Source organism: Dermacentor silvarum, chromosome 3 (assembly GCF_013339745.2).
Source record: "Dermacentor silvarum isolate Dsil-2018 chromosome 3, BIME_Dsil_1.4, whole genome shotgun sequence".
In the NCBI taxonomy this organism is placed as follows: Eukaryota; Metazoa; Arthropoda; class Arachnida; order Ixodida; family Ixodidae; genus Dermacentor; species Dermacentor silvarum.
The window spans coordinates 202249913-202259177 of record NC_051156.1 but is presented as its reverse complement, the minus strand read 5'-3'; positions in this window follow the sequence as shown (position 1 = coordinate 202259177).

Here is a 9265-nt window from a genome sequence, read left to right as displayed (position 1 = left end):
ATGGCGCTGCTTGAAAATAGTATGCATGAGCGAATAGTCATTCCACAAGTAAAATGGAATACGAATCATGATAACAGCGTCAAAAGCGAATTGAATCGAATACCAATTGCTTTTCAAATAATTATTATCTTTGCAATTCGATGTCTCAAGGTCACGGTGGTCGAGGTTTCGAGGAAGGCAGGCTGAATAATCACCGCCCCTTCCAGTATGTGAAGAAGGTCGAACAGTGAATCTGTGTTAGTTACACCGAGTGTTACGAGTGTTACATGCGCATGTGTTGCACGTGATACAATTGCGTAAACACAAGTGAGCACAGATCTAAAACAGGAACTTATATCATGTTCAAACGTTGCGCAGCAAGAAGAGGCAGCGACTTCCGACGCTACTCGACGAGTGTCCAATTCTCTGGTTGAAACCTGCCGAGCCGCCGCCAGAGGCATCGGCTGCAGTTACGGAGAGTGCGCGTTTGGCGCGAACGCGGGGAAACGCGGACGGCGTCGGCAGCAGCCGGTGTGCGTTGCCTAGTTGGTGCTGCTGCATATTGGCGATTCTCGCAAGGTTTTTTTTTTCTTTTCGCGTGAGGTTTCTCTCTGTGTTTTAGCGTGAGTTTTTTTGCGTGCAAGTTGCGCCGCCCCTTTTTTGCGCGCCACTAATGAGAGCAAGCGACGTGCCCGTTCACGAGCCAACTCTCGCTGACGCTCGCGGTATAGGCAGCCTCTTCCTCAGGAGTACGCACACTACTCGTGGTCTTCCCATAGTCGCATCGCAGACCAGCTGCGATGCGCGTTCGTTATCCGCAACGAAAAACCTTCTCTCATTGTGGGCGAGATCCACCACTGGAAAAGCTGGCGCCACCATCGGCGTGACGTGGTATGAGGGATCACATGGGCACAGCGGCCGTGTCGTCTGCTTCGGAAGCACCGAAGCGAGCTGAAAGCGAAAGTTTAGTATCACCTGCGCTATGGTTCTGATTAAGTGGGGATGTTTTCCCGCTTCGGGTGTTTGCTTTACAGCACTGGAAAGCACTATAATAGGTAGTGGCTGCCTTTGAAGGCGTCCGACATGGTAGGCTATTATTGCTCGATACCGCGCTGCCGGACGCGTACACAATGGAGCCCGGTGTCAGCCTTTACACGTGCCCGCAGGCCAAGAAGCTGCGTGTAGCTTAGATTGCGAAACTTGGAACCGGCATGCAGCCATCGGCTACAACTCGAGTGTGTTGTAGCAAGCACTTCCGCGAGGAAGATTTCTGCTACGGCGTTGGGGCTGCGATGTTCGGCCAGTAGCAGAAAGCGCGCACTCAGAAGCTCGACCGCGCGTGCTGCCTGGTTAATGTCGGGAAGATTTGGTCTATGAACTTGTTGGCGCTAGATACTGACAAGTTCACTAGAATGGAGAAGGGACGGTAAGAAGCACATTCAAAAAATGCATGATATATGTTCATGTTTGTGTTAGCACCAAACAATGAATGTACTGGATTAACAAAAATAAGCAGCGTGAAATTCCTCGTTGAGAATACCGATGAACGTACAGTGTGACACAACTTGAGAAATAATGATATTGAAACGTCCAAGAATTTGGAAGAAAAAAAATATTGAATCGTCGCGATGGCCCATCACGAGTCGCCGTATAGCGTTGAAGTCCCTAGTTTGTGGGGACCCCTTTGGTCCCCCTTCTCCAGTTCACGCGCGCATTGGGCCATTCGCCCGTGCGGTCGCTGGGGACACCCTGTTCCAGCCTCATAGTGGACAGCGTACATTCCTCGCGGCCGCTGGCGCCGGCGCGGCGCGGAGCCTGCTGCTTGCGCGCGCGTCTCACGTTACGCCGTGCGCCGCGCGTACGAACAGTGCCGGAGGAGCGGGCCCCTCTCGCCCTCTCCCCGGCATCTCTCTCTCTTTCTTTCAGCAACCAAGATATACGCGGGCGCTTTCGCCCGACAGGGACGGACTTGCGGTGCTCTTGGCTGTCGGACGTGAGGACCCACTTGGTCCCGCGCCCCTCTGAGCAAGGCGGCCCCCTTTGCGTGGCGAGCCTGGCTTGGAAGAGCCTGTGTGGCGGAGCAGACTTCCCGGGAGCGGTCACCCGTAGTCTGCGGCGGCCACCCTAGTACCGTAACCCCTGTCCTGTACGCTCATTCTGTACCTTACAGGGAATAAACCCCTATTCGTTTGTGCCACGGCTGGAGTCGTCTCTACGCCTTGCCGGTGAGTCAGCGAACCCGCCGCGGCGCCCTTTTGTGTGCGCTGCGGAGTGGGGACGAGCTACGTGTCTCCTTTTTAGACCTTAGCTAGCCGGGACTGAGGGCACGGTAGCCCGAAGCCCCACAAGTTATAACGAAATTATTTTGAACAGCTCTGATAGCGTCCACGCAACAAGGATTGCTTGTGTACTTTCAGATGTTCATGTGCTGCGGCCTAAAGCTCACGGCACGGTGCGAAAACGCGCTCTCAGCAAAAGTGAAACATTGTGCGCGGACATGCATGTAGTTGCGCAGTCAGTCGCTGCGAACCCGTGCGATCGCTGCATTGAGGGTTCATTCTGTTTTGCTCCATTTGGTTATGCGGACAGCAAACTATCAGAACATATTTCACATTGTCTCCGCTAAGCGATTGCCTACCTTTCACGCAAGAAGCTGGTTCGGGGGACTCCATCGCGTCTACCGCGCGCAATGGGCGTTTACTGTACGTATTCGGTAAAGACATAGCACCTGTAAACTATTCAGCACTGTCTATTTGCCCAACATAATTATTTTAACAGTAAGAAACTTCCCTCGTTTGGAGAGTACTTACAGAAATGGCCAGAAGGGCTCCTGCGTGGTGCTTTTATTGAGCGCCGGCAACTAAACCTATGAGGAGCGCGCCGCGTTATCCGTCATACTACGCAAGTGAGGTGCTTCCGACAGATGGCGACTCCGTAAGTCCTTGCCCCCAATACCCATCGCCTCTCCTCAATGGTCGCTTCCTCCCCCCAGCACGCCTCTCCTTCGCTGCTGGTCACGTGACCTGCCCCGGTGCGGCTCTCATCCTCTCCTGGTCACGTGACTTGCGTGACACCGGACGGACGGCGAAGGGTCGACTAAGAACAGCTCCGCTGTTAAAATAACACCAAATAGCTTTGGCAGGTTTTTCTGGCATAGTAAAATTCCGCCCTATTGTTGGATTCTGTATAGGCGACATTTGGAGTAAATCAGAGCGGCGGTATTAGCACTATGAACGAAGAAGAGTTGGTAAAATGGCGAGTTTGACAATGTGGCGGAGATTCACAACGTCCAGAATAGCACCCCTGTACTCGATCAGCCTGACATTGTTCCACTACGCGGCTATCACGACGTGGTAGTGAGTAAGGGGTGTCAAAATCCATGCCCCAGTGACAGTTCTCTCTGGCTAACAGAAGCTAATCGCGAAGTCCACGCTTTTCGCGGACTGCTTGCTCCGGAAGTGATTATGGAAATACGGCCTAGGAGACATGTTTTAGACATCACCTATTCAGGATCACTGCTCACCTCTATGCCGGCAGCGAGTAAGTTGGGCCACCATGAGTCTTTGAAAATCACCTGCGTCGTGGAACAGGAAAAACGGGCATTGTGGCGGAACCTCGCGACACCCGTACGCTTCGCTCATACTACAGGAATGGAAGTCTATATACGCAAGTGCAAGCCAAACCTTGCAGTAATTATGGACCCAAACGGTCTGCAGGCACCCTATATACAGAGACAAAGATACGGATATTAATTGTAAATGGGGTGGTTGATTTGTGTGCTACTTCGTCAATACTTGTAGACTTGTTATTCTGCCAGCAGGAATTGTACAGTCTACGACTCAATTAAAAGTACACTAAAGGGAAACTCTAAATGAGCTTACGCCGGTATATTTCTTCTATTTTCTAGCTCACTTGCATTTCGCTATTTCTAGTATACTCCTATATTTCTACTGTAACTGTATATTCTTTGTTTTCGCTAAAAAAGAAAAAAAAAACTATAATTACTCAACAATATACAGGTGAAACTATGCCACCTCGTTTTTTTTTTTTTTTTTTTTTTTTTTTACTTTACAGCGAAGCTGCTGCCACTACCGTTTTCGTACGACGACGGTGGTACGTGTGCTCGACATCAAATGTGATTCAAAGAACAGCCAGGTACGCGCAACCTCCACCGGAGTCCCACATTGTTACTCTGAAACATAGTTATAAATTATTATAAAATAAAAGTTAACTTGCGTATGCCTACTCGAATAGACAGGCACTTCACCGCTTACATTTCCAGCGAAGCTGCATACCTCTCATTGGTCGGAAAATTTCGTGGCGTAAACACAAAACTCCAGGTTCACAATTGACGGCAAACGGCATTACTTTCTTTGCAATCAGGTATACAGCATATATATATATATATATATATATATATATATATATATATATATATATATAGTGACGTCACGACGCTTTCATATATAAAAGGGATACCCGTCCAGCTACTCATTCAATCCTTAAGACTGCCATGGGCAGACCACGGAAATTAAAGACACCAGAAGAACAGCGTGAATACAATGCTCGACCATGTGTGGTGTTTGATACAGCTTCGCTGGACATTCACGTTCGCAGGGCGGGATGGCGGCCAATTTTTTTTCTTGCTTTTAAACCGGAATTTGCGTTTCTCACGTCGCGTTCTACCCCCTCCACGTTTGAGCTCAGCGACGAGTTTCTATGCCTGCGACAGCGAAAGATGACGGCGTGACCCGACAACGCAGCTATACGGTGGAGACCCGAAGCGGCCATACGACCAAGGCCTCGGTGAGATTGCGCAAGCGGCATCGGTGATGAATCATGCTCTAAGAACAGCCGCCAAACAGACCCCTATATCACCACTGAAGAGCGTGAAAACTCGCGTGTGCATCTTCGCCGTCTTTGGTGTATCAATTGCTCATATTAGGGCGAAAGCCTTAAGTGACTGTGTGGGTGGTGCCCTTGGGGGTGCCCTTGGCGGTGACCCTTGCACTGACTTTAGCGAAACAGTGCCGTGACCACGGAGGGCCGAGACGAAAAATGGCCGACGCCGCAAAGAGTAATAACATATCCAAAAATGCTCGGATTGACGTCTCGTTTCTAAGGGAGGTTCCTGCAAACAAAGTAAATTAGGGGCTTTGAAAAGGAAACTTAGAAATTTTCGGTGTGGGTGGGAATCGATCCCGAGCCTCCGCGGCTTCCCTGAAGCCACGGATGCTCCACGGTTGTGGTTTAGGAAAGATGTGCCTAGTGCGTGCCTGACTGCACACGTCACGTGGTCGCAGAGACGTACGCGCTCGTGCCAATGCTCCGGCGTTCGTCGTCGTCTTCTTCCACAGCTGGCTCCGATGCCGCTGATCATGCCAGCGTTGCCATACTGCCCCTCGCGCTCATGCCACTCCTCCCGCGTTCATCGCCGTCGTCTTCTTGCACAGCTGGTAGGCTTTCGCCTTCACGTTTTACAAACGTGCAACACTTTTATACATCTGCGAAGGATTCCTCTTTTTTTTTTCTTCCGCGAAAGTATGTCAATGTGACGTCGTGCATTTTATAGGTTTTTTTTTTTTTTTTTCTTTGTCTTTATGAAGTTCTGGCTCGCGAGAAGCTCTCGAAACTTGTTAGGTCAATCTATCGTTCCTTTACAATGATTTCTAGTTCATCTTTACACTGGTAAACGATAAGCTAGACCAGACTAGAGGCTGCCACAATCCATGACGAGCTAGAATAGAGACTTTGGGGCGACGTCACGATGCTGAGTTAGTTGTTTGGCTGACCTGTGTGATGCATCTTCAGAGCTAAAGGCGGACACGTAACGTGAAATAAGGCCCATATACTGTGTATTTCCAGCTGTGTGTCCACCGTTGGCACCGTACGGATATGTCACACGAATGCAAAGCCATACGTGCGTAAATTCGCCACACTGCCGCGCGCGTTACCAGCGCATTGTGGGGCCATGTGCAATCGTCGCTGGCAGGCTCGTGGTTTTTGCAATTACTGCAGGAGATGAGGATGTGGTCTGCGATTCGCAAGATGACGAGGACACGCTGTGAATGCAACCAAGCGTCAGCTTGAAACATTGCCCTTTCTTTTGATGTATATTTGAATGTTGTTGCCTCGTTATTACGTCGAGATATCATGTGTACGAGAGGTGTACCTATCGGCACTGTCAACAGTCACGTCGAGCGCCCAGTTGGCCCTTGGCGGTCGGCACTGCAATCAAGCCTATAGCCGTACTTGAGCTCACCGGGCTCGGTACAGTAGACCATGCGTTGCTTGGATTGAAAGAAATAACAGTAAAAAAAAACAAGCCATTCCTGGTCTCGACGGTCTCCTCTCGACGGTCCCTAGTATGGAAATGGCATGGCACGCTTGTCCATTTATTTTCTGGCATTCTCCTGACAACGATGGTCGAACCACCTCATTGAACGCTGCGAGCTGGAAAGGAAGATCTGTGATTGTGCTGGTATCGTTTTGGTGAGTAGGGCTTCTGTTCTTGGTTGCCAACTTTCTGGACCTGTTCCTCCATTTTGTGTCCACACTTTTCAGATACAGATACTTGGGCCCTTTTAGCCGCCCATTTATTTTCATCCATGTTTCTGAGTCTTTCTTCAAACTAATTTTGCTCTGTGTTGCTCTGACTTCAAGAGAGGCCCAACCCATTTGACCTTGCACTGCCTCATTTGTGGTTTAACTTTGAGCTCCCGAAGCCAACCGGCCTACCGATCTGTGGTTAACTTCCAAACCCGACAAGATATTCAATTTTAAGCATATAGAATGACATTTGCGAACGTTAGCACTGGCACCATTACTCCTTTCCAGATTCCACGCACCACCTCATACCTATTGTGGCCCCACAGTGCTCTGTGTTTCATTATTGCTGCATTCCGCTTCGCCTTTATTTTCAGATTATCTTGGTGGGTACTTAAGTAAGTCTTTCCTTCGTTTGTTTATACTCCGAGGTACTTAAATTGCTTGACTATGGGCATGACTTGTTGAATTGACACCGCGTAATTACTCGTCTCTTCATTAAAGATTGTAATTCCTGATTTCTCCATGCTAAACTTGCACAGAGAAATGCTTCGGCGGAATAAACGCCCTCTGTTGGGGAGTGGAGTACGAGATATGTCGAAATTAGATAACTGTGATTCAAGAAGTTTGCTACTCTCGTAAAAAACTGGCTGGCAAGTGCACGCTTCGTAAACTGTTTACAGGCCCCCCAGAATTCTGAAAGTGATTTACAGAAGTAGGCCGAAGTTGAACAGAAATCTGGCATGCGGTATGACGGAGGCATCCTGGTCAACGTGCCCCGAAAAAAAAAAAAAAAAAAAAAAAAAAAAAGATGGTGGCACCGTTTTTCTCCGACAACTTAAAGAAGAAAATAAAGGAGCTAAAGGGCGATTCCTGTATTTTATACGCACCTCTTCGGAATGTAGAGTGGTAAACTGGACGAGACCCGCGATGGAGCCTGTCTTCAAACAAGGAGAAAAAAAGAAAGAAAAAAAAATAAATGTCGGCGGAGCTCCCGCCATTTTACCGAAACTCGCTACTAACTCCCCACCCCCACGCTTTCCCCTATAGAACTTGCATTAAGCGTTAGGTTCATCAACATTTCGATAAAGGAGTATACTGACATGGTATTCTCGACCTTTCCGTTTCTGCGTTAAATGGAGTTCCAAGACTTGGAAACTTTATAAAAAAATACTCGCCGGGCCGACGGCACCTAAATAACTTATTGTGATAGCATTTCTATAAACAGCTTTGGTTTCGTTTCTACTGTGTCGCGAGGTCAAGAAACCTATGGTGGTCACGTGGGAGAAGGCCACTCGGACGTTTAAACGCTCGCACGGTCGTCTTCATGCTGCTGCATTGGTCCTCGCAACGAGGAGACCACGCGAGTCGGAGTCTGTAGGTGGGGTTAATTGGCCGCAGCGAGTGCCAAAACGTCATGATGGCTAGCTCCCACGTGACCACTTTCTTCGTCGTGACGTCACAAGCCAGTCTCCTCCTCGGCAGCGAAACCGAAAATGGAAGTAGGAAATCTCTGATATTATATTAATTTGTCGACTCTGAGGCTTGTAAGTATTCTGCCTAGGGTTGAGGGGTCTGGCGCCTTCGTCTCACGAAAAAAAAAAAAAAAATCAGATTCGAAAATGTCAAACCAGCGCTTCTTTACTGACTGCATTTAAAAAAAATTGCCAGATTAGCACGAAAGTCAGTGCATGTAAGATAGAATCCAATCCAAGTCACCTGTTCTCCATGCGCCGAAGTACCCAATGACTGTATTTTTGACGGCGACATTTTTTGTCCCACCGGTGCAGCAGAAGTGAAAAGAAAAAAAAACAATAATGGACAGACGGGCGGCAGTGCGACGAAGTGTCCATTGCGATTCCATCGTGAAGTCTCATTTTTTTTCTTTTGTAGCCGGCTGTTCGAGAATTATTAAGGTCGGAACTTTTTTTCTAACGTCACAAACGCATATCGTGTGTATCCGAACAAGAATATTTTAAAAGAGCATAAAGGCATAGCTTCCGGTGCAGTTTTTCGTAATATAGTGAAGCTTTCTGTCGCATCTGTGAATATATTGGCAGTCAGCCTCTGCATGACATCTCGGAACCCTAAATTTAAAGTTCTTAGGGGGTAATTATGGTCGTAAATTAAATGAAGTTGGTTTGCACGCCTCCTAATTCATTAATTCGTATAGTGGACCTTACGTGGTGGACACTGAGGCCCAATCGTTGTATATTCCGCACGTGGACACTTCAAAAATTTAAAGGAAAGTCAGTATTACTTATTTATTCATTTACAGTACGCCGATACCCCTGCTTGAAACGTTTTGTGGTGTCAGAAGGCACAAATTTAATAATATCTGAAGAAAAAGAACACAAATCCGCAAATGTAAAGGTATAAAGAAACAAAAACAAAGCGAATACAAACATTTTCAAATGTGGAATTCAATGTGTACATATTTATGAGGGGCGGGGGTAATTAAATTAACAAGTATAAAGCTTGCTAAGTAAAACGGCGCACAATTTTTATATGTCTCCCGGAATTTGGGGCACTGCCCTTTCGGCTATCTATCAAACTTCACCGCAGTGCACCAGCTTAACTCAATGGGCAGCACTTTGAAAAGGGATATTTTAGAAGGCCGCCCGAATTTCAGCAACTTTAAGTCAGCAAAGGCGAGAAGGTACGCACTTTGATTAAAATACGTATTTACGGCACTTAGTAGTAACATCTTTGCTGTGGTATGGCAGAATTTTTGACAAGG